The 22067-nt window shown below is 39.7% G+C and overlaps 27 non-coding genes and 1 pseudogene across 27 annotated transcripts; all 28 read right to left on the reverse strand.

Annotated features, from left to right (window-relative positions):
• Positions 1–465: 465 nt before the first annotated feature.
• On the reverse strand, positions 466–605 carry LOC129153690 (U4 spliceosomal RNA). The gene has a single exon (XR_008559667.1). It is a non-coding gene; the product is annotated as a U4 spliceosomal RNA (small nuclear RNA).
• A 348-nt stretch (positions 606–953) lies between these two features.
• On the reverse strand, positions 954–1094 carry LOC129153725 (U4 spliceosomal RNA). The gene has a single exon (XR_008559700.1). It is a non-coding gene; the product is annotated as a U4 spliceosomal RNA (small nuclear RNA).
• An 889-nt stretch (positions 1095–1983) lies between these two features.
• On the reverse strand, positions 1984–2124 carry LOC129153741 (U4 spliceosomal RNA). Its single transcript, XR_008559716.1, has one exon. It is a non-coding gene; the product is annotated as a U4 spliceosomal RNA (small nuclear RNA).
• Positions 2125–2464: 340 nt separating this feature from the next.
• On the reverse strand, positions 2465–2605 carry LOC129153687 (U4 spliceosomal RNA). The gene has a single exon (XR_008559664.1). It is a non-coding gene; the product is annotated as a U4 spliceosomal RNA (small nuclear RNA).
• Positions 2606–2950: 345 nt separating this feature from the next.
• LOC129153718 (U4 spliceosomal RNA) lies at positions 2951–3092 on the reverse strand. Its single transcript, XR_008559693.1, has one exon. It is a non-coding gene; the product is annotated as a U4 spliceosomal RNA (small nuclear RNA).
• Positions 3093–3435: 343 nt separating this feature from the next.
• On the reverse strand, positions 3436–3569 carry LOC129153673 (U4 spliceosomal RNA). Its single transcript, XR_008559651.1, has one exon. It is a non-coding gene; the product is annotated as a U4 spliceosomal RNA (small nuclear RNA).
• A 343-nt stretch (positions 3570–3912) lies between these two features.
• Positions 3913–4053, reverse strand: LOC129153732 (U4 spliceosomal RNA). Its single transcript, XR_008559707.1, has one exon. It is a non-coding gene; the product is annotated as a U4 spliceosomal RNA (small nuclear RNA).
• An 845-nt stretch (positions 4054–4898) lies between these two features.
• On the reverse strand, positions 4899–5039 carry LOC129153722 (U4 spliceosomal RNA). The gene has a single exon (XR_008559697.1). It is a non-coding gene; the product is annotated as a U4 spliceosomal RNA (small nuclear RNA).
• Positions 5040–5378: 339 nt separating this feature from the next.
• Positions 5379–5519, reverse strand: LOC129153686 (U4 spliceosomal RNA). Its single transcript, XR_008559663.1, has one exon. It is a non-coding gene; the product is annotated as a U4 spliceosomal RNA (small nuclear RNA).
• A 348-nt stretch (positions 5520–5867) lies between these two features.
• LOC129153730 (U4 spliceosomal RNA) lies at positions 5868–6008 on the reverse strand. Its single transcript, XR_008559705.1, has one exon. It is a non-coding gene; the product is annotated as a U4 spliceosomal RNA (small nuclear RNA).
• Positions 6009–11036: 5028 nt separating this feature from the next.
• On the reverse strand, positions 11037–11140 carry LOC129153695 (U4 spliceosomal RNA; annotated as a pseudogene).
• Positions 11141–11490: 350 nt separating this feature from the next.
• Positions 11491–11631, reverse strand: LOC129153737 (U4 spliceosomal RNA). The gene has a single exon (XR_008559712.1). It is a non-coding gene; the product is annotated as a U4 spliceosomal RNA (small nuclear RNA).
• Positions 11632–12738: 1107 nt separating this feature from the next.
• Positions 12739–12878, reverse strand: LOC129153682 (U4 spliceosomal RNA). The gene has a single exon (XR_008559659.1). It is a non-coding gene; the product is annotated as a U4 spliceosomal RNA (small nuclear RNA).
• Positions 12879–13225: 347 nt separating this feature from the next.
• LOC129153721 (U4 spliceosomal RNA) lies at positions 13226–13366 on the reverse strand. The gene has a single exon (XR_008559696.1). It is a non-coding gene; the product is annotated as a U4 spliceosomal RNA (small nuclear RNA).
• An 888-nt stretch (positions 13367–14254) lies between these two features.
• On the reverse strand, positions 14255–14395 carry LOC129153744 (U4 spliceosomal RNA). The gene has a single exon (XR_008559719.1). It is a non-coding gene; the product is annotated as a U4 spliceosomal RNA (small nuclear RNA).
• A 341-nt stretch (positions 14396–14736) lies between these two features.
• LOC129153692 (U4 spliceosomal RNA) lies at positions 14737–14877 on the reverse strand. The gene has a single exon (XR_008559669.1). It is a non-coding gene; the product is annotated as a U4 spliceosomal RNA (small nuclear RNA).
• A 345-nt stretch (positions 14878–15222) lies between these two features.
• LOC129153719 (U4 spliceosomal RNA) lies at positions 15223–15364 on the reverse strand. The gene has a single exon (XR_008559694.1). It is a non-coding gene; the product is annotated as a U4 spliceosomal RNA (small nuclear RNA).
• A 342-nt stretch (positions 15365–15706) lies between these two features.
• On the reverse strand, positions 15707–15840 carry LOC129153674 (U4 spliceosomal RNA). The gene has a single exon (XR_008559652.1). It is a non-coding gene; the product is annotated as a U4 spliceosomal RNA (small nuclear RNA).
• A 348-nt stretch (positions 15841–16188) lies between these two features.
• LOC129153720 (U4 spliceosomal RNA) lies at positions 16189–16330 on the reverse strand. The gene has a single exon (XR_008559695.1). It is a non-coding gene; the product is annotated as a U4 spliceosomal RNA (small nuclear RNA).
• A 342-nt stretch (positions 16331–16672) lies between these two features.
• On the reverse strand, positions 16673–16806 carry LOC129153675 (U4 spliceosomal RNA). Its single transcript, XR_008559653.1, has one exon. It is a non-coding gene; the product is annotated as a U4 spliceosomal RNA (small nuclear RNA).
• Positions 16807–17154: 348 nt separating this feature from the next.
• On the reverse strand, positions 17155–17295 carry LOC129153746 (U4 spliceosomal RNA). The gene has a single exon (XR_008559721.1). It is a non-coding gene; the product is annotated as a U4 spliceosomal RNA (small nuclear RNA).
• Positions 17296–18190: 895 nt separating this feature from the next.
• On the reverse strand, positions 18191–18331 carry LOC129153714 (U4 spliceosomal RNA). Its single transcript, XR_008559689.1, has one exon. It is a non-coding gene; the product is annotated as a U4 spliceosomal RNA (small nuclear RNA).
• A 340-nt stretch (positions 18332–18671) lies between these two features.
• On the reverse strand, positions 18672–18812 carry LOC129153689 (U4 spliceosomal RNA). Its single transcript, XR_008559666.1, has one exon. It is a non-coding gene; the product is annotated as a U4 spliceosomal RNA (small nuclear RNA).
• A 345-nt stretch (positions 18813–19157) lies between these two features.
• Positions 19158–19299, reverse strand: LOC129153738 (U4 spliceosomal RNA). The gene has a single exon (XR_008559713.1). It is a non-coding gene; the product is annotated as a U4 spliceosomal RNA (small nuclear RNA).
• Positions 19300–19642: 343 nt separating this feature from the next.
• LOC129153676 (U4 spliceosomal RNA) lies at positions 19643–19776 on the reverse strand. The gene has a single exon (XR_008559654.1). It is a non-coding gene; the product is annotated as a U4 spliceosomal RNA (small nuclear RNA).
• A 346-nt stretch (positions 19777–20122) lies between these two features.
• LOC129153706 (U4 spliceosomal RNA) lies at positions 20123–20263 on the reverse strand. Its single transcript, XR_008559681.1, has one exon. It is a non-coding gene; the product is annotated as a U4 spliceosomal RNA (small nuclear RNA).
• Positions 20264–21158: 895 nt separating this feature from the next.
• LOC129153715 (U4 spliceosomal RNA) lies at positions 21159–21299 on the reverse strand. The gene has a single exon (XR_008559690.1). It is a non-coding gene; the product is annotated as a U4 spliceosomal RNA (small nuclear RNA).
• A 342-nt stretch (positions 21300–21641) lies between these two features.
• Positions 21642–21775, reverse strand: LOC129153678 (U4 spliceosomal RNA). The gene has a single exon (XR_008559656.1). It is a non-coding gene; the product is annotated as a U4 spliceosomal RNA (small nuclear RNA).
• Between the last annotated feature and the right edge of the window lie 292 nt (positions 21776–22067).

Genomic DNA, 22067 nt, shown 5'->3' on the forward strand with positions numbered 1-22067 from the left:
CGGCCGGCGTTGATGCAGGATTGCACGCGCATGCGCCGTGAGCGGTTCTGATACTTTTTGGATCGTAGCTGCTCGCAGCTGCTCGCAGCGCCGCTTCAACAGTGCGATACCCTCACGAGGGACGAGCGAAATATTAAACACACCAGAAGTCCCTGCGACCTCACGACTGCTGATCGGCGGCTGGTCACGTGGTGTTAATCGCCTCTCGTAACCCCCTGTACACTACACGACCGCTCTGCGCAAAACTCGCCCCGATGTCGTGCTTCTCGCACGACTGGAAAATCGGCTCAAAAAAGTGAAAAAGTCGCACAGTGTACGCCCGGCTTTAACCTTTCTGAAAAACCACATTTAAACAGTAGGGTCATTTGGTGCAATTAAATCAAAACAATTACAAATTAAGTAAGTCAAGAACAATCCAACACCGGTTTGCAAGCATTAAATCACTGATTTTCAGTATCACAACAAGTCTCCATAGAATTGTCTAACATTGCCTTTGGCGATTATATTTCAAATCACCAAGGCAGGGTATTGGGTAAAGTCTTCAACTAGCAATAATCACACCTCAGATGAACCTCATAGGCTAAGAACTGCCACTGTGCTTGGTTAAAGTGAGTGTGTGATCGTCAGTTACTTTTATCTGGTTCAGCCACCTCTGGGTCATGGTTTCAACACCTACTGCCATGGTTGCATAATGGCCTTTAAATTGCAGTGAATTACAGTTTGCATCCATAAAAAGAGCTTTAAATAATATTATCGAAGCTAATGTAAGTGTCCAAATATCAGCAAGGTAAAAAAAAAACATTGGTTCACCTCTTGACCTTTCTGAAAAACCAGATTCTAACAGTAGGGCCATTGGGTGCAATGAACACAAAACATTTACAACTTAAGTAAGTAAAACCTGTCCAACACAGGTTTCCAAGCATTAAAACACTGAACTTCAACATCACAACAAGTCTCCATAGAGACTGTCAAAAATTGCCGTTGATGATAATATTTCAAATCACCAAGGCCGGGTATTGGGTAAAGTTTTCAACTAGCAATAATCACACCTCAGATGAACCTCATAGGCTATGATACTGCCACTGCGCAAAGATATACAGCGTATGTGATCGTCAGTTACTTTTATCTGGTTCAGCTACCTCTGGGTCATGGTTTCAACACCCACTGCCATGGTTGCCTAATGGCCTTCAAATATCAGTGAATTACAGTTTACATCCATAAAAAAGCTTTAAATAATATTGCTAATGTAAATGGCCAAATATCAGCAAGGTAAAAAAACATTGGTTTACCTCTTAACCTTTCTTAAAAACCACATTTAAACAGTAGGGTCATTTGGTGCAATGAAAACAAAACACTTACAACTTAAGTAAGTAAAAAACAATCCAACACAGGTTTCCAAGCGTTAAAACACTGATTTTCAGGCCCTGTCCACACATAGCCAGGGATCTGCCAAAATGTAGATATTTTTCTACGTTTTGGCCTGTCATCCACACGAAAACGTAGTTTTTTCACACGAAAACGGATCTTTTTAAAAACTCCGGCCAAAGTGAAGATCTGCGTTTTCTCCGTTTTGGGTGTCTGCGTGTGGACAGACAAAACCGGAGTTTTAAGGTCCGCAACGTCACTTTCCGCTACAAAAAAAAAATGCTGACATCACGTGTGCGACCTGTGTTTACACTAGCCGACAGCATGGATGCCCTCAGAGCTGCGCTCGCTTTATCAATTGTCCAAGCGCTTTTTGCTTGTTTGTTTTTGCAAGCGGAATTACCGCTCCTTGCGAAGACCACAGACGAAGGACAAGGTTAAGAACGGGGGAAGTACTGCCGCCTACAGGTCTGGCATTTCCATAACAACGTATTTATCTGGGAACGTGTGGACAGTTTTTTTTAATGAGGTAGTGTGGATGTAAGTTTTTGGAGGGGCAGATATTCGTTTTTAAAAAAACCCGGCTATGTGTGAATTAGACCTCAACATCCCAACAAGTCTCCATGAAGACTGACAAAAATTGCCTTTGACAATTATATTTCAAATCACCAAGGCAGGGTATTGGGTAAAGTTTTCAACTAGCAATAATTACACCTCAGATGAACCTCATAGGCTATGGTACTGCCACTGCGCAAAGATATACAGCGTATGTGATCGTCAGTTACTTTTATCTGGTTCAGTCACCTCTGGGTCATGGTTTCAACACCCACTGCCATGGCTGCCTAATGGCCTTCAAATATCAGTGAATTACAGTTTACATCCATAAAAAAACTTTAAATAATATTGCTAATGTCAATGGTCAAATATCAGCAAGACAAAAAAAACATTGTTTTACCTCTTAACCTTTCTGAAAAACCACATTTAAACAGTAGGGTCATTTGGTGCAATGAAAACAAAACAATTACATCTTAGGTAAGTCAAAAACAATCCAACACAGGTTTCCAAGCTTTAAAACACTGATTTTCAATATCACAACAAGTCTCCATAGAGTCTGTCTAACAGTGCCTTTGACGATTATATTTCAAATCACCAAGGTAGGGTATTGGGTAAAGTTTTCAACTAACAATAATCACAACTCAGATGAACCTCATAGGCTATGATACTGTCACTGCGCATAGTTAAAGTGAGTGTGTGATCGTCAGTTACTTTGATCTGGTTCAGCCACCTCTGGGTCATGGTTTCAACACCTACTGCCATGTTTGCATAATGGCCTTTAAATTGCAGTGAATTAGTTTGCATCCATAAAAAGAGCTTTAAATAATTTTATCGAAGCTAATGTAAGTGTCCAAATATCAGCAAGGTAAAAAAAAACATTGGTTCACCTCTTGACCTTTCTGAAAAACCAGATTCTAACAGTAGGGCCGTTGGGTGCAATGAACACCAAACAGGTACAACTTAAGTAAGTAAAACCTGTCCAACACCGGTTTCCAAGCATTAAAACACTGAACTTCAACATTACAACAAGTCTCCATAGAGACTGTCAAAAAATTGCCTTTGATGATTATATTTCAAATAACCAAGGCGGGGTATTGGGTAAAGTTTTCAACTAGCAATAATCACGCCTCGGATGAACCTCATAGGCTATGATACTGCCACTGCGCAAAGATATAGAGTGTATGTGATTGTCAGTTACTTTTATCTGGTTCAGCCACCTCTGGGTCATGGTTTCAACACCCACTGCCATGGTTGCCTAATGGCCTTCAAATATCAGTGAATTACAGTTTACATCCATAAAAAAAGCTTTAAATAATATTGCTAATGTAAATGGCCAAATATCAGCAAGGTAAAAAAAAAACATTGGTTTACCTCTTAACTTTTCTTAAAAACCACATTTAAACAGTAGGGTCATTTGGTGCAATGAAAACGAAGCAATTACAACTTAAGTAAGCCAAAAACAATCCAAAACAGGTTTCCAAGCGTTAAAACACTGATTTTCAATATCACAACAAGTCTCCATAGAGACTGTCAAAAATTGCCTTTGACGATTATATTTCTAATCACCAAGGCGGGGTATTGGGTAAAGTTTTCAACTAGCAATAATCAACACCTCAGGTGAACCTCTAATACTGCCACTGCGCATGGTTAAAGTGAGTGTGTGATCGTCAGTTACTTTTATCTGGTTCAGCCACCTCTTGGTCATGGTTTCAACCCCTACTGCCATGGTTGCATAATGGCCTTCAAATTGCAGTGAATTACAGTTTGCATCCATAAAAAGATTTTTAAATAATATTATCGAAGCTAATGTAAGTGTCCAAATATCAGCAAGGTAAAAAAAACATTGATTCACCTCTTGACCTTTCTGAAAAACCAGATTCTAACAGTAGGGTCATTGGGTGCAATGAACACAAAACAATTACAATTTATGTAAGTCAAACCTGTCCAACATTTGTTTCCAAGCATTACAACACTGAATTTCAACATCACAAGTCTCCATAGAGACTGTCACAAATTGCCTTTGATGATTATATTTCAAATCACCAAGGCGGGGTATTGGGTAAAGTTTTTAACTAGCAATAATCACGCCTCGGATGAACCTCATAGGCTATGATACTGCCACTTTGCAAAGGTATAGAGCGTATGTGATCGTCAGTTACTTTTATCTGGTTCAGCCACCTCTGGGTCATGGTTTCAACACCCACTGCCATGGTTGCCTAATGGCCTTCACATAGCCAGGGATCTGCCAAAACGTAGATATTTTTCTACGTTTTGGCAGATCCCTGGCTATGTGTGGACAGGGCCTGAAAATCAGTGTTTTAACGCTTGGAAACCTGTGTTGGATTGTTTTTTACTTACTTAAGTTGTAATTGTTTTGTTTTCATTGCACCAAATGACCCTACTGTTTAAATGTGAAAAAATTACGTTTTCGTGTGGATGACAGGCCAAAACGTAGATATTTTTCTACGTTTTGGCCTGTCATCCACACGAAAACGTAGTTTTTTCACACGAAAACGGATCTTTTTAAAAACTCCGGCCAAAGTGAAGATCTGCGTTTTCTCCGTTTTGGGTGTCTGCGTGTGGACAGACAAAACCGGAGTTTTAAGGTCCGCAACGTCACTTTCCGCTACAAAAAAAAATGCTGACATCACGTGTGCGACCTGTGTTTACACTAGCCGACAGCATGGATGCCCTCAGAGCTGCGCTCGCTTTATCAATTGTCCAAGCGCTTTTTGCTTGTTTGTTTTTGCAAGCGGAATTACCGCTCCTTGCGAAGACCACAGACGAAGGACAAGGTTAAGAACGGGGGAAGTACTGCCGCCTACAGGTCTGGCATGTCCATAACAACGTATTTATCTGGGAACGTGTGGACAGTTTTTTTTAAATGAGGTAGTGTGGATGTAAGTTTTTGGAGGGGCGGATATTTGTTTTTAAAAAAACCCGGCTATGTGTGAATTAGACCTCAACATCCCAACAAGTCTCCATAGAGACTGACAAAAATTGCCTTTGACAATTATATTTCAAATCACCAAGGACGGGTATTGGGTAAAGTTTTCAACTAGCAATAACCACACCTCGGATGAACCTCATAGGCTATGATACTGCCACTGCGCAAAGATATAGAGCATATGTGATCGTCAGTTACTTTTATCTGGTTCAGTCACCTCTGGGTCATGGTTTCAACACCCACTGCCATGGCTGCCTAATGGCCTTCAAATATCAGTGAATTACAGTTTACATCCATAAAAAACTTTAAATAATATTGCTAATGTCAATGGCCAAATATCAGCAAGATAAAAAAAACATTGTTTTACCTCTTAACCTTTCTGAAAAACCACATTTAAACAGTAGGGTCATTTCGTGCAATGAAAAAAAAATAATTGCAACTTAAGTAAGTCAAGAATAATCCAACACAGGTTTCCAAGCATTAAATCACTGATTTTCAGTATCACAACAAGTTTCCATAGAGACTGTCTAACATTGCCTTTGGCGATTATATTTCAAATCACCAAGGCGGGGTATTGGGTAAAGTCTTCAACTAGCAATAATCACACCTCAGATGAACCTCATACGCTAAGACACTGCCACTGTGCTTGGTTAAAGTGAGTGTGTGATCGTCAGTTACTTTTATCTGGTTCAGCCACCTCTGGGTCATGGTTTCAACACCTACTGCCATGGTTGCATAATGGCCTTTAAATTGCAGTGAATTACAGTTTGCATCCATAAGAAGAGCTTTAAATAATATTATCGAAGCTAATGTAAGTGTCCAAATATCAGCAAGGTAAAAAAAAAACATTGATTCACCTCTTGACCTTTCTGAAAAACCAGATTCTAACAGTAGGGCCATTGGGTGCAATGAACACAAAACAATTACAACTTAAGTAAGTAAAACATGTCCAACACAGGTTTCCAAGCATTAAAACACTGAACTTCAACATCACAACAAGTCTCCATAGAGACTGTCAAAAATTTCCTTTGATGATAATATTTCAAATCACCAAGGACGGGTATTGGGTAAAGTTTTCAACTAGCAATAATCACATCTCAGATGAACCTCATAGGCTATGATACTGCCACTGCGCAAAGATATACAGCGTATGTGATCGTCAAATCGAACATTAACAAATAATCAATTTACTCTCTCTCTCTGGGTGTGTCGTCCTTTAAGGTAATATGGGATAAAATCAAATTACCTATCAAATGGTGGAGAATGCGGGCAACGCAGAGCCTAGCGGTGGAAGATTGTCTCCAGGGAGCCGCGTGGCGCCACTTCATCATAAGTCCGGGGGACTGCAAATTGTCTCACCGGCCGGCTTCATAGCTCTGCAGACAAACTTTCATCAACAGGCTCTTGCGCTCGGAACTCAGGACGAATTTACAACGTGGAGGAGAGTAAGTTAATTCATTAATTCATTAAGTTAATTCATTAATTTGCATCTGTTTCTTTAACCACTGGCAGTGTGGTTTAAGTTGATTGAGGTTGGCCAGTTGCGGCCGTGTGTGTGTGTGTGAACCTCTTGAGTGTATGAGAAAGTTGATGACCGGAAAAAGACGTGTGAGATTGTTTGGCTAAAATTGTTTTGAGCCTGTTTCTGGTAAGGGAGACTGTGGATCAGCTCTGGTGAGCTCTGGAGAGCAGAGTTCCGGTGGGAGATTACTTCGCAGTCTGGCAGCTGAATAGCACGCTGAGTGAGTACTAAATTGCACCTTTTTCCCAATAACTGGACGACAGTGATTTTACGCTGGTAGTGATTTTTTGCTATTCACGCACGAAAGACGTTTCGGGCCCCGGCAGAGGACTGGGCTGAGAGTCGCTGGACTTTGTCCTGGACTCCGTTTGTCTCTGAGGGAACAGAGTAAACGCGAGGGAGGTTGTAATTTGTCCATGTCAGCGACCATGGACCCCCCACGACGGACTGTGGGTTGTAATAGAGTTGAATGTGCAGACTCACTATGTAAGCTCACTGTTGCTGAAATTGTTAAAATATTTTATGGTGCGTACAATAAAATTAATCACCGTTATTTGGCTTAAAGATCTCAAATCGGTCAAAATTTCCGGTCTATGTTATGTGTGTTGTGATTTTTCTGGCGTCATGGGCTGCGTTCCATTTTGCCGGTTTCCGTGTTGTGTATTGTTGAAAGTTGACGCTGAGGACTGGCATGTTAATTTCTGACAGAGTTTTGCTCCGTCTGTGTGTGTGTGTCAAAGCTCTGAATGTGCGTGAGTGAAAGCCTGCAGGTTAGTTTCTGTTTGTGTGTGTGTGAGAGAGAAGTTTTGGGCCAAGGTTCTGAAGCCTGAATGTGTGTCTCGGCCGAGATTTCTGAATGGGTGGAAGGTCCGAATGCATGATAATATGTGTGACTGAGGGTTCTGTGTGAAATCTGCAGATTCTAGAAAGTCTATGTTCTATGTTTCTGTTTTGTTCTGTGTTGTCTTGTTCTTTATTCTGTACATGTATGAATAACACTAACATCCTGTGATGTGTAAGAAGGCTATGTTATGTGTGTGAAGAACAAAGGGTAAGAAGTGGAGACAGCGAAGTGTTAATTGATGGGGGATGGTGTGGTTAGGAAGAAATGAGAGGTTAGCAGAGAAGGTTGAAAAAAAGCAGACAGATGGAGAAAAGACAGAATTAAAGAAATGGTTGAAGAAACAGAGAAGGCAAATAGACAGTTTAAAGAAATAGTTGAGGAAAAGAGAGAAGGCAAAAAGGAAGTTTTAAAGAAATGTTTGAGGATGTGAGAAGGTATAGAAGGTAGGGACAGAAATGTTTGGTTCTGAAATCTTTATTTTACATTTAATTTCTAAGATCTTTATGGTCAAAATTCTAATTAGAAATAAGCAAAAACTTTGTGAGTGAGTGTGTGACAGACAGAAAGGAGGTGTGATGATTAGCTAAATACTATCTGAAAAAGTTATTGCTCTTATCTGCATGATAACTCTTACTAAACTAGTAAACAAAATGACTTACGTAGATAGAATGTTAAGCAAATACAGTTAAGCAGGGATAAATACATCCATCCTCTAACTCCTTCAGATTCACCGGCTGAAATGGATGGCCAAATATGATGGGGAAGATTCACACGATTGCCTCAAATTAAATTAGATATTCTGGTCTACAGGCCTTTTATTATTTTTATTAAAATAAATAAATACCCTTTCTAAAAGATCATGTAGTTTGTTAGAATAAACAAATCACGTAGGTTTTAGTGTTTAGAGGCACATAACCTTATAAATAGCTTATGCCATATTAGCCTGACAGACTCTTGTAACATACCAGCACAGCTCTAGTTTTGTCAGACGGAAACAGATTAGCTGTAAAGCAGCTAATCTGGATCCAAAGATACCTTTTGCTCATGAACCACGATTAAAAATACAACTTTGACTCAAGATGGTCTCTATTTCACAAGTGGTAGGCTGTTCCTTTACTGGACTATATAGAAACAGCCCCAAACTAAATATTTCAGACCTATTGTTTAAATTTTATAGTCTGATAGATGTAAGCTAGTGTTACCATGTTCGGTATTATTGTTTAGATTATGCAGTTTTACTTTAGTGGGTTATGTTCTTAGGTAAATAGAATTCTACACTATGCAGTAACAGTTTTTTATCTCAGCATTTTATCATATGACTAAATCATGTTAAACTTGGTGTTCCTGCCATTGACTGGTTTTACAGGAGGGTGTTTAGATCTTTTATGAACCTTAAAAACTTCCCGTTAAATGTGTCTTGTCGACCATTGATAGATTAAGTAACTGGTGTTAATTTAATAACATGATTGAATCACCACAGTGCTAGATTTTTCCTGTATGCTATTCCTATGCAAATCTTGTTTGAAATGTAAACATCAACTCAGCCCCTGCAGACCATAAATGCTAATCGTAGTATTTTATTTTACTCAACAGTAAGGCTGTTTTGTAACTATTTCAACATTTGAGCTATTACCATCATTTATTTTCTGTTTGGGTTATAAGGTTTAATAAATCTGAGTGACTTCCTCCACACTGATAAAGTGGTGTTTTAACCCTTTTGATTACCTTACAATTGTGTTGTAACACTCCTGTGAAAAAGTTGGAGACGGGCTGTTTCATTTAAATTAGAATGCAAATGTTTCCTAAGCAGCTAAATCAAGCTAGACTGGAAGTCTCTTGCGGCACCCTTTTGTGAAAAACCTCTTTGAAGCCTCTGTGACGTGAGTGTGTAAACTCTGCCTTAGTGTTGTAGAATCTCTGATTAACTCCTTTTGAGACAAGCTAGTTTTAAAGAATTTGGATGTGTTTTATTTCGTTTGTGATAAATTTAGGACAGACTATATCTGACTAGTTTCATGTTAAACCAGACATCAATGTTTATTAATTTAGACAATTAGGCAGCACAACTTTTGGGTACACAGATTTCCTAAATGCGAATTGTTCCCTAGGCAAGAACAGACTGGGAGACTCCTTGATTTGTGTCCTGTTGTGATGTGATGGTGGCAATTCGATTAACAGGTGATAAAGATCAGTGGCTGGCTGCATTGGTTGCTGCAGAAAACATCAAAGGACACAGATCGGACACAAAACACTTTGTGCCCCATTGACCCTCAACAACCAGGAAGGTATTGTGATTACAACACAAGATGTTTGCTATGTCATGTCCTGCTACTCTCCGAATGCAGGAATGGCAGACTCAGGAGGAAAGTGTCGATGAAAAGACTTCAGAGGATCTGAGTTCCTTTGGGCAAGCAGCTGTGGAAGTTGAACGCATATCTAACTGAATGCAAATTGGTCTGTGTCTGTGGCATCCTGCTGTGGATCTTTGAAGCTTTTGTGACTTGTAGGTGTGTTCAGAAGGAGGTGGAGACCTGCAATCCAAGATGGAGGAAGCACGAAAGACATGGCTAAATTGCTGACTTGCAGTCCAAGACGGAAGTGACACAAACCACCGTCACCAGCTGAGCTAATGTTAAACCACAAACCAAGTGGATCAGTTAGCTGAAACCGGTACCAACCTGTGAGCTGATGTAAAACCACAAAACCCTGTGGAACCACAAAACCCCTGTGGGCCAGTCAGCTCTCTCAGGAAGTGACCCAACTCCGTCCTGCGTCAACACGTCAGCAGGACGACGCAAAGCTGAGAGCACAGTGTGACCGAGATATCACACCTGAACTGGAGATGAGGTGCAGAGGTCAAACACCAACTTCAGGAGGAAACCAGAACCGCAGGTCAGCCAGCCACAGAAAACACAAAACCTGTGACACCTGTTCAGTCCTACAAGCGATCGATTGCAGCACAGGAGGTAACGACGGATGTGGAGCAGAAGATCCACAAGTGTTTGATGACAAATGATGTGGGTTAACTTAATAAAGCTAGGAACTCAAGATTATTATGTAGGTTTTGGTATCTAGTTTATTCATTCCTAATTCCAGGTCTTAACTCTTGCTCTGGGTTTTGTTGACAGGATAATCATTGCTCAAAGGTAGCATTTAGTGGGGATAAATTAATAAAGCTAAGAATACAGGATAAAATTGGGTTTGATGTCTGGTTTAATGTTGAACTAAAATCCGATTGATTAATTGGTCATTTCAAATTCCAGGTTGGTAGGTGTGTCCTGATTTCATGATAATGTGTTTTATTGGTTTCATCTTTTCTTGCTCAAAAAGTCACATCAGGAGGGAATGTTGGGTATTTTTATAATTGTACCTTTTTGAGGCCTAAAAGATGGCCAACTGTTGCTGTTCATGAAAGGTTGAGCAAGGATGTTGATTGTAAGAAAACTGTACCTCTGTAACCTGAGAAGGCCCGCCTTCTCCCCCATCCTTAGTGAATAAAGCCCCTGACGAGCTGGGAGCACACGGGAGCGATATGGGAAGAAGCCTTGGAGAAGGCCATTCCTGCATTAACTCTCCTTGTTTTGGAGACTCAGGGTAAAATGTCTTCCTTGTTGTCATGTGTGTTTATTTCAGGGTCCAGGGTTACGGAGATTAAATATTACCTAACATTCTGGTCTCCTGATGGAGACCGCAGGTATGCAGAGCTGGAGCAGAGTGGGGGCTGGATGTCTGGCCCAGCTAATGCATGGTGATCGAACGTTAATAAATAATCAATTTACTCTCTCTCTCTGGGTGTGTCGTCCTTTAAGGTAAAATGGGATAAAATCAAATTACCTATCAGGTAAAGTTTTCAACTAGCAATAATCACACCTCAGATGAACCTATGATACTGCCACTGCGCATGGTTGAAGTGAGTGTGTGATCGTCAGTTACTTTTATCTGGTTCAGCCACCTCTGGGTCATGGTTTCAACACCTACTGCCATGGTTGCATAATGGCCTTTAAATTGCAGTGAATTACAGTTTGCATCCATAAAAAGAGCTTTAAATAATATTATCAAAGCTAATGTAAGTGTCCAAATATCAGCAAGGTAAAAAAAAAAAACATTGGTTCACCTCTTGACCTTTCTGAAAAACCAGATTCTAACAGTAGGGCCATTGGGTGCAATGAACACAAAACAATTACAATTTATGTAAGTCAAACCTGTCCAACATAGGTTTCCAAGCATTAAAACACTGAATTTCAACATCACAACAAGTCTCCATAGAGACTGTGAAAAATTGCCTTTGATGATTATATTTCAAATCACCGAGGCGGGGTATTGGGTAAAGTTTTTAACTAGCAATAATCACGCCTCGGATGAACCTCATAGGCTATGATACTGCCACTTTGCAAAGATATAGAGCGTATGTGATCGTCAGTTACTTTTATCTGGTTCAGCCACCTCTGGGTCATGGTTTCAACACCCACTGCCATGGCTGCCTAATGGCCTTCAAATATCAGTGAATTACAGTTTACATCCATAAAAAAACTTTAAATAATATTGCTAATGTCAATGGCCAAATATCAGCAAGATAAAAAAAAACATTGTTTTACCTCTTAAGCCGGGCGTACACTGTGCGACTTTTTCACTCGCAGCGTTCAGCTTCAGCTCAAACTGTACGACTTCCTCGCAGGGCAGATCTCACGAGTCATGCGCTCACACTGTACGACCCAGTTCTCGCATGCGACCTAACTGCTCACACTGTACGTCTGGTATCAACACGTCGGCCCTAAAAATGTGCTAAAAATAGAAGTTTTTACTCAACACGTCAGACTTTTTTGTCTTGCCTGTTGTCCTTCGGGAGTGCTGCAGGAGGACACACAGGGATTTATGGGGGTTGGATGAGGAAACGAAATAAAGAAAGTGAATCTGTGTTTTGTGATCAGTTTAATTTGACATGAACACGACAAACACGCTTTCTTGACAATCTTTGTGAGTAAAAAAACGTGTAGAAACAAAAACGAACAGCGTGTGTTATTAGGGAAATAGCGAGCGACCGGCCGGCGTTGATGCAGGATTGCACGCGCATGCGCCGTGAGCGGTTCTGATACTTTTTGGATCGTAGCTGCTCGTAGCTGCTCGCAGCGCCGCTTCAACAGTGCGATACCCTCACGAGGGACGAGCGAAATATTAAACACACCAGAAGTCCCTGCGACCTCACGACTGCTGATCGGCGGCTGGTCACGTGGTGTTAATCGCCTCTCCTAACCCCCTGTACACTACACGACCGCTCGGCGCATAACTCGCCCCGATGTCGTGCTTCTCGCACGACTGGAAAATCGGCTCAAAAAAGTGAAAAAGTCGCACAGTGTACGCCCGGCTTTAACCTTTCTGAAAAACCACATTTAAACAGTAGGGTCATTTGGTGCAATTAAATCAAAACAATTACAACTTAAGTAAGTCAAGAACAATCCAACACCGGTTTGCAAGCATTAAATCACTGATTTTCAGTATCACAACAAGTCTCCATAGAGACTGTCTAACATTGCCTTTGGCGATTATATTTCAAATCACCAAGGCGGGGTATTGGGTAAAGTCTTCAACTAGCAATAATCACACCTCAGATGAACCTCATAGGCTAAGAACTGCCACTGTGCATGGTTAAAGTGAGTGTGTGATCGTCAGTTACTTTTATCTGGTTCAGCCACCTCTGGGTCATGGTTTCAACACCTACTGCCATGGTTGCATAATGGCCTTTAAATTGCAGTGAATTACAGTTTGCATCCATAAAAAGAGCTTTAAATAATATTATCGAAGCTAATGTAAGTGTCCAAATATCAGCAAGGTAAAAAAAAACATTGGTTCACCTCTTGACCTTTCTGAAAAACCAGATTCTAACAGTAGGGCCATTGGGTGCAATGAACACAAAACAATTACAACTTAAGTAAGTAAAACCTGTCCAACACAGGTTTCCAAGCATTGAAACACTGAACTTCAACATCACAACAAGTCTCCATAGAGACTGTCAAAAATTGCCGTTGATGATAATATTTCAAATCACCAAGGCCGGGTATTGGGTAAAGTTTTCAACTAGCAATAATCATACCTCAGATGAACCTCATAGGCTATGATACTGCCACTGCGCAAAGATATACAGCGTATGTGATCGTCAGTTACTTTTATCTGGTTCAGCTACCTCTGGGTCATGGTTTCAACACCCACTGCCATGGTTGCCTAATGGCCTTCAAATATCAGTGAATTACAGTTTACATCCATAAAAAGCTTTAAATAATATTGCTAATGTAAATGGCCAAATATCAGCAAGGTAAAAAAACATTGGTTTACCTCTTAACCTTTCTTAAAAACCACATTTAAACAGTAGGGTCATTTGGTGCAATGAAAACAAAACACTTACAACTTAAGTAAGTAAAAAACAATCCAACACAGGTTTCCAAGCGTTAAAACACTGATTTTCAGGCCCTGTCCACACATAGCCAGGGATCTGCCAAAACGTAGATATTTTTCTACGTTTTGGCCTGTCATCCACACGAAAACGTAGTTTTTTCACACGAAAACGGATCTTTTTAAAAACTCCGGCCAAAGTGAAGATCTGCGTTTTCTCCGTTTTGGGTGTCTGCGTGTGGACAGACAAAACCGGAGTTTTAAGGTCCGCAACGTCACTTTCCGCTACAAAAAAAAAATGCTGACATCACGTGTGCGACCTGTGTTTACACTAGCCGACAGCATGGATGCCCTCAGAGCTGCGCTCGCTTTATCAATTGTCCAAGCGCTTTTTGCTTGTTTGTTTTTGCAAGCGGAATTACCGCTCCTTGCGAAGACCACAAACGAAGGACAAGGTTAAGAACGGGGGAAGTACTGCCGCCTACAGGTCTGGCATTTCCATAACAACGTATTTATCTGGGAACGTGTGGACAGTTTTTTTAATGAGGTAGTGTGGATGTAAGTTTTAGGAGGGACAGATATTCGTTTTTAAAAAAAACCCGGCTATGTGTGAATTAGACCTCAACATCCCAACAAGTCTCCATGAATACTGACAAAAATTGCCTTTGACAATTATATTTCAAATCACCAAGGCAGGGTATTGGGTAAAGTTTTCAACTAGCAATAATTACACCTGGGATGAACCTCACAGGCTATGATACTGCCACTGCGCAAAGATATACAGCGTATGTGATCGTCAGTTACTTTTATCTGGTTCAGTCACCTCTAGGTCATGGTTTCAACACCCACTGCCATGGCTGCCTAATGGCCTTCAAATATCAGTGAATTACAGTTTACATCCATAAAAAAAACTTTAAATAATATTGCTAATGTCAATGGTCAAATATCAGCAAGATAAAAAAAACATTGTTTTACCTCTTAACCTTTCTGAAAAACCACATTTAAACAGTAGGGTCATTTGGTGCAATGAAAACAAAACAATTACATCTTAGGTAAGTCAAAAACAATCCAACACAGGTTTCCAAGCTTTAAAACACTGATTTTCAATATCACAACAAGTCTCCATAGAGTCTGTCTAACAGTGCCTTTGACGATTATATTTCAAATCACCAAGGTAGGGTATTGGGTAAAGTTTGCAACTAACAATAATCACAACTCAGATGAACCTCATAGGCTATGATACTGTCACTGCGCATAGTTAAAGTGAGTGTGTGATCGTCAGTTACTTTGATCTGGTTCAGCCACCTCTGGGTCATGGTTTCAACACCTACTGCCATGTTTGCATAATGGCCTTTAAATTGCAGTGAATTAGTTTGCATCCATAAAAAGAGCTTTAAATAATTTTATCGAAGCTAATGTAAGTGTCCAAATATCAGCAAGGTAAAAAAAAACATTGGTTCACCTCTTGACCTTTCTGAAAAACCAGATTCTAACAGTAGGGCCGTTGGGTGCAATGAACACCAAACAAGTACAACTTAAGTAAGTAAAACCTGTCCAACACCGGTTTCCAAGCATTAAAACACTGAACTTCAACATTACAACAAGTCTCCATAGAGACTGTCAAAAAATTGCCTTTGATGATTATATTTCAAATAACCAAGGCGGGGTATTGGGTAAAGTTTTCAACTAGCAATAATCACGCCTCGGATGAACCTCATAGGCTATGATACTGCCACTGCGCAAAGATATAGAGTGTATGTGATTGTCAGTTACTTTTATCTGGTTCAGCCACCTCTGGGTCATGGTTTCAACACCCACTGCCATGGTTGCCTAATGGCCTTCAAATATCAGTGAATTACAGTTTACATCCATAAAAAAAGCTTTAAATAATATTGCTAATGTAAATGGCCAAATATCAGCAAGGTAAAAAAAAACATTGGTTTACCTCTTAACTTTTCTTAAAAACCACATTTAAACAGTAGGGTCATTTGGTGCAATGAAAACGAAGCAATTACAACTTAAGTAAGCCAAAAACAATCCAAAACAGGTTTCCAAGCGTTAAAACACTGATTTTCAATATCACAACAAGTCTCCATAGAGACTGTCAAAAATTGCCTTTGACGATTATATTTCTAATCACCAAGGCGGGGTATTGGGTAAAGTTTTCAACTAGCAATAATCAACACCTCAGGTGAACCTCTAATACTGCCACTGCGCATGGTTAAAGTGAGTGTGTGATTGTCAGTTACTTTTACCTGGTTCAGCCACCTCTGGTGCATGGTTTCAACACCTACTGCCATGGTTGCATAATGGCCTTCAAATTGCAGTGAATTACAGTTTGCATCCATAAAAAGAGCTTTAAATAATATTATCGAAGCTAATGTAAGTGTCCAAATATCAGCAAGGTAAAAAAAACATTGGTTCACCTCTTGACCTTTCTGAAAAACCAGATTCTAACAGTAGGGTCATTGGGTGCAATGAACACACAAAACAATTACAAATTATGTAAGTCAAACCAGTCCAACATAGGTTTCCAAGCATTAAAACACTGAATTTCAACATCACAACAAGTCTCCATAGAGACTGTCAAAAAATTGCCTTTGATGATTATATTTCAAATAACCAAGGCGGGGTATTGGGTAAAGTTTTCAACTAGCAATAATCACGCCTCGGATGAACCTCATAGGCTATGATACTGCCACTGCGCAAAGATATAGAGTGTATGTGATTGTCAGTTACTTTTATCTGGTTCAGCCACCTCTGGGTCATGGTTTCAACACCCACTGCCATGGTTGCCTAATGGCCTTCAAATATCAGTGAATTACAGTTTACATCCATAAAAAAAGCTTTAAATAATATTGCTAATGTAAATGGCCAAATATCAGCAAGGTAAAAAAAAACATTGGTTTACCTCTTAACTTTTCTTAAAAACCACATTTAAACAGTAGGGTCATTTGGTGCAATGAAAACGAAGCAATTACAACTTAAGTAAGCCAAAAACAATCCAAAACAGGTTTCCAAGCGTTAAAACACTGATTTTCAATATCACAACAAGTCTCCATAGAGACTGTCAAAAATTGCCTTTGACGATTATATTTCTAATCACCAAGGCGGGGTATTGGGTAAAGTTTTCAACTAGCAATAATCAACACCTCAGGTGAACCTCTAATACTGCCACTGCGCATGGTTAAAGTGAGTGTGTGATTGTCAGTTACTTTTACCTGGTTCAGCCACCTCTGGTGCATGGTTTCAACACCTACTGCCATGGTTGCATAATGGCCTTCAAATTGCAGTGAATTACAGTTTGCATCCATAAAAAGAGCTTTAAATAATATTATCGAAGCTAATGTAAGTGTCCAAATATCAGCAAGGTAAAAAAAACATTGGTTCACCTCTTGACCTTTCTGAAAAACCAGATTCTAACAGTAGGGTCATTGGGTGCAATGAACACACAAAACAATTACAAATTATGTAAGTCAAACCAGTCCAACATAGGTTTCCAAGCATTAAAACACTGAATTTCAACATCACAACAAGTCTCCATAGAGACTGTCAAAAATTGCCTTTGATGATTATATTTCAAATCACCAAGGCGGGGTATTGGGTAAAGTTTTCAACTAGCAATAATCACGCCTCGGATGAACCTCATAGGCTATGATACTGCCACTGCGCAAAGATATAGAGTGTATGTGATCGTCAGTTACTTTTATCTGGTTCAGCCACCTCTGGGTCATGGTTTCAACACCCACTGCCATGGTTGCCTAATGGCCTTCAAATATCAGTGAATTACAGTTTACATCCATAAAAAAGCTTTAAATAATATTGCTAATGTAAATGGCCAAATATCAGCAAGGTAAAAAAAACATTGGTTTACCTCTTAACCTTTCTTAAAAACCACATTTAAACAGTAGGGTCATTTGGTGCAATGAAAACAAAACAATCACAACTTAAGTAAGTAAAAAACAATCCAACACAGGTTTCCAAGCGTTAAAACACTGATTTTCAGGCCCTGTCCACACATAGCCAGGGATCTGCCAAAATGTAGATATTTTTCTACGTTTTGGCCTGTCATCCACACGAAAACGTAGTTTTTTCACACGAAAACAGATCTTTTTAAAAACTCCGGCCAAAGTGAAGATCTGCGTTTTCTCCGTTTTGGGTGTCTGCGTGTGGACAGACAAAACCGGAGTTTTAAAGTCCGCAACGTCACTTTCCGCTACAAAAAAAAAAAAATGCTGACATCACGTGTGCGACCTGTGTTTACACTAGCCGACAGCATGGATGCCCTCAGAGCTGCGCTCGCGTTATCAATTGTCCAAGCGCTTTTTGCTTGTTTGTTTTAGCAAGCGGAATTACCGCTCCTTGCGAAGACCACAGACGAAGGACAAGGTTAAGAACGGGGGAAGTACTGCCGCCTACAGGTCTGGCATGTCCATAACAACGTATTTATCTGGGAACGTGTGGACAGAGTTTTTTTTAATGAGGTAGCGTGGATGTAAGTTTTTGGAGGGGCAGATATTCGTTTTTAAAAAAACCCGGCTATGTGTGAATTAGACCTCAACATCCCAACAAGTCTCCATAGAGACTGACAAAAATTGCCTTTGACAATTATATTTCAAATCACCAAGGCAGGGTATTGGGTAAAGTTTTCAACTAGCAATAATCACACCTCGGATGAACCTCATAGGCTATGATACTGCCACTGCGCAAAGATATACAGCGTATGTGATCGTCAGTTACTTTTATCTGGTTCAGTCACCTCTGGGTCATGGTTTCACCACCCACTGCCATGGCTGCCTAATGGCCTTCAAATATCAGTGAAATACAGTTTACATCCATAAAAAAACTTTAAATAATATTGCTAATGTCAATGGCCAAATATCAGCAAGATAAAAAAAACATTGTTTTACCTCTTAACCTTTCTGAAAAACCACATTTAAACAGTAGGGTCATTTGGTGCAATGAAAACAAAACAATTACAACTTAGGTAAGTCAAAAACAATCCAACACAGGTTTCCAAGCTTTAAAACACTGATTTTCAATATCACAACAAGTCTCCATAGAGTCTGTCTAACGGTGCCTTTGACGATTATATTTCGAATCACCAAGGCAGGGTATTGGGTAAAGTTTTCAACTAACAATAATCACAACTCAGATGAACCTCATAGGCTATGATACTGTCACTGCGCATAGTTAAAGTGAGTGTGTGATCGTCAGTTACTTTGATCTGGTTCAGCCACCTCTGGGTCATGGTTTCAACACCTACTGCCATGTTTGCATAATGGCCTTTAAATTGCAGTGAATTAGTTTGCATCCATACAAAGAGCTTTAAATAATTTTATCGAAGCTAATGTAAGTGTCCAAATATCAGCAAGGTAAAAAAAAACATTGGTTCACCTCTTGACCTTTCTGAAAAACCAGATTCTAACAGTAGGGACGTTGGGTGCAATGAACACAAAACAATTACAACTTAAGTAAGTAAAACCTGTCCAACACGGATTTCCAAGCATTAAAACACTGAACTTCAACATTACAACAAGTCTCCATAGAGACTGTCAAAAAATTGCCTTTGATGATTATATTTCAAATAACCAAGGCGGGGTATTTGGTAAAGTTTTCAACTAGCAATAATCACGCCTCGGATGAACCTCAAAGGCTATGATACTGCCACTGTGCAAAAATATAGAGCGTATGTGATTGTCAGTTACTTTTATCTGGTTCAGCCACCTCTGGGTCATGGTTTCAACACCCACTGCCATGGTTGCCTAATGGCCTTCAAATATCAGTAAATTACAGTTTACATCCATAAAAAAAGTTTTAAATAATATTGCTAATGTAAATGGCCAAATATCAGCAAGGTAAAAAAAAACATTGGTTTACCTCTTAACTTTTCTTAAAAACCACATTTAAACAGTAGGGTCATTTGGTGCAATGAAAACGAAGCAATTACAACTTAAGTAAGCCAAAAACAATCCAAAACAGGTTTTCCAAGCGTTAAAACACTGATTTTCAATATCACAACAAGTCTCCATAGAGACTGTCAAAAATTGCCTTTGACGATTATATTTCTAATCACCAAGGCGGGGTATTGGGTAAAGTTTTCAACTAGCAATAATCAACACCTCAGGTGAACCTCTAATACTGCCACTGCGCATGGTTAAAGTGAGTGTGTGATCGTCAGTTACTTTTACCTGGTTCAGCCACCTCTGGTGCATGGTTTCAACACCTACTGCCATGGTTACATAATGGCCTTCAAATTGCAGTGAATTACAGTTTGCATCCATAAAAAGAGCTTTAAATAATATTATCGAAGCTAATGTAAGTGTCCAAATATCAGCAAGGTAAAAAAAAAAATAGTTCACCTCTTCACCTTTCTGATAAACCAGATTCTAAAAGTAAGGTCACTGAGTGCAATGAACAATAAACAATTACAATTTAAGTAAGTCAAACCTGTCCAACAACGGTTTCCAAGCATTACAACACTGAAATTCAACATCACAACAAGTCTCCATAGAGACTGTCAAAAATTGCCTTTGATGATTATATTTCAAATCACCAAGGCGAGGTATTGGGTAAAGTTTTCAACTAGCAATAATCACACCTCGGATGAACCTCATAGGCTATGATACTGCCACTGCGCAAAGATATAGAGTGTATGTGATCGTCAGTTACTTTTATCTGGTTCAGCCACCTCTGGGTCATGGTTTCAACACCCACTGCCATGGTTGCCTAATGGCCTTCAAATATCAGTGAATTACAGTTTACATCCATAAAAAAGCTTTAAATAATATTGCTAATGTAAATGGCCAAATATCAGCAAGGTAAAAAAAAACATTGGTTTACCTCTTAACCTTTCTTAAAAACCACATTTAAACAGTAGGGTCATTTGGTGCAATGAAAACAAAACAATCACAACTTAAGTAAGTAAAAAACAATCCAACACAGGTTTCCAAGCGTTAAAACACTGATTTTCAGGCCCTGTCCACACATAGCCAGGGATCTGCCAAAACGTAGATATTTTTCTACGTTTTGGCCTGTCATCCACACGAAAACGTAGTTTTTTCACACGAAAACGGATCTTTTTAAAAACTCCGGCCAAAGTGAAGATCTGCGTTTTCTCCGTTTTGGGTGTCTGCGTGTGGACAGACAAAACCGGAGTTTTAAGGTCCGCAACGTCACTTTCCGCTACAAAAAAAAAATGCTGACATCACGTGTGCGACCTGTGTTTACACTAGCCGACAGCATGGATGCCCTCAGAGCAGCGCTCGCTTTATCAATTGTCCAAGCGCTTTTTGCTTGTTTGTTTTTGCAAGCGGAATTACCGCTCCTTGCGAAGACCACAGACGAAGGACAAGGTTAAGAACGGGGGAAGTACTGCCGCCTACAGGTCTGGCATGTCCATAACAACGTATTTATCTGGGAACGTGTGGACAGAGTTTTTTTTTTAATGAGGTAGTGTGGATGTAAGTTTTTGGAGGGGCGGATATTCGTTTTTAAAAAAAACCGGCTATGTGTGAATTAGACCTCAACATCCCAACAAGTCTCCATAGAGACTGACAAAAATTGCCTTTGACAATTATATTTCAAATCACCAAGGCAGGGTATTGGGTAAAGTTTTCAACTAGCAATAATCACACCTCGGATGAACCTCATAGGCTATGATACTGCCACTGCGCAAAGATATAGAGCGTATGTGACCGTCAGTTACTTTTATCTGGTTCAGTCACCTCTGGGTCATGGTTTCAACACCCACTGCCATGGCTGCCTAATGGCCTTCAAATATCAGTGAATTACAGTTTACATCCATAAAAAAAGCTTTAAATAATAGTGCTAATGTAAATGGCCAAATATCAGCAAGGTAAAAAAAAACATTGGTTTACCTCTTAACTTTTCTTAAAAACCACATTTAAACAGTAGGGTCATTTGGTGCAATGAAAACGAAGCAATTACAACTTAAGTAAGCCAAAAACAATCCAAAACAGGTTTCCAAGCGTTAAAACACTGATTTTCAATATAACAACAAGTCTCCATAGAGACTGTCAAAAATTGCCTTTGACGATTATATTTCTAATCACCAAGGCGGGGTATTGGGTAAAGTTTTCAACTAGCAATAATCAACACCTCAGGTGAACCTCTAATACTGCCACTGCGCATGGTTAAAGTGAGTGTGTGATCGTCAGTTACTTTTACCTGGTTCAGCCACCTCTGGTGCATGGTTTCAACACCTACTGCCATGGTTGCATAATGGCCTTCAAATTGCAGTGAATTACAGTTTGCATCCATAAAAAGAGCTTTAAATAATATTATCGAAGCTAATGTAAGTGTCCAAATATCAGCAAGGTAAAAAAAAATTGGTTCACCTCTTGACCTTTCTGAAAAACCAGATTCTAACAGTAGGGTCACTGTGTGCAATGAACAATAAACACTTACAATTTAAGTAAGTCAAACCT

This window comes from Nothobranchius furzeri, chromosome 4 (genome assembly GCF_043380555.1).
Source record: "Nothobranchius furzeri strain GRZ-AD chromosome 4, NfurGRZ-RIMD1, whole genome shotgun sequence".
In the NCBI taxonomy this organism is placed as follows: Eukaryota; Metazoa; Chordata; class Actinopteri; order Cyprinodontiformes; family Nothobranchiidae; genus Nothobranchius; species Nothobranchius furzeri.